Source organism: Coregonus clupeaformis, chromosome 11 (genome assembly GCF_020615455.1).
Source record: "Coregonus clupeaformis isolate EN_2021a chromosome 11, ASM2061545v1, whole genome shotgun sequence".
In the NCBI taxonomy this organism is placed as follows: Eukaryota; Metazoa; Chordata; class Actinopteri; order Salmoniformes; family Salmonidae; genus Coregonus; species Coregonus clupeaformis.
The window spans coordinates 10,204,620-10,204,955 of record NC_059202.1 but is presented as its reverse complement, the minus strand read 5'-3'; positions in this window follow the sequence as shown (position 1 = coordinate 10,204,955).

Below are 336 nucleotides of genomic sequence, written 5' to 3'. Positions count from 1 at the left end.
GTCTCAGTGCTAAGATTGGGTCTAAAACCAGACTGAAGCGTTTCATATAAATTATTTGTCTTCAACAGCTTTTTCAAAAAATTTTGAGAGGAATGGGAGATTCAATATAGTTTTATTTTTATTTTCCAGGTCAAGGTTTGGCTTTTTCAAGACAGGCTTTATTACTGCCACTTTTAGTGAGTTTGGTACACATAGGAGGGCCAAGCACAGGAAGTAGCACTTTCAGTAGTTTAGTTGGAAAAGGGTCCAGTATGCAGCTTGAAGGTTTAGAGGCCATGACTATTTTCATGAATGTGTCAAGACATACAGGATAAAAAAACTTGAGTGTCTCCATTG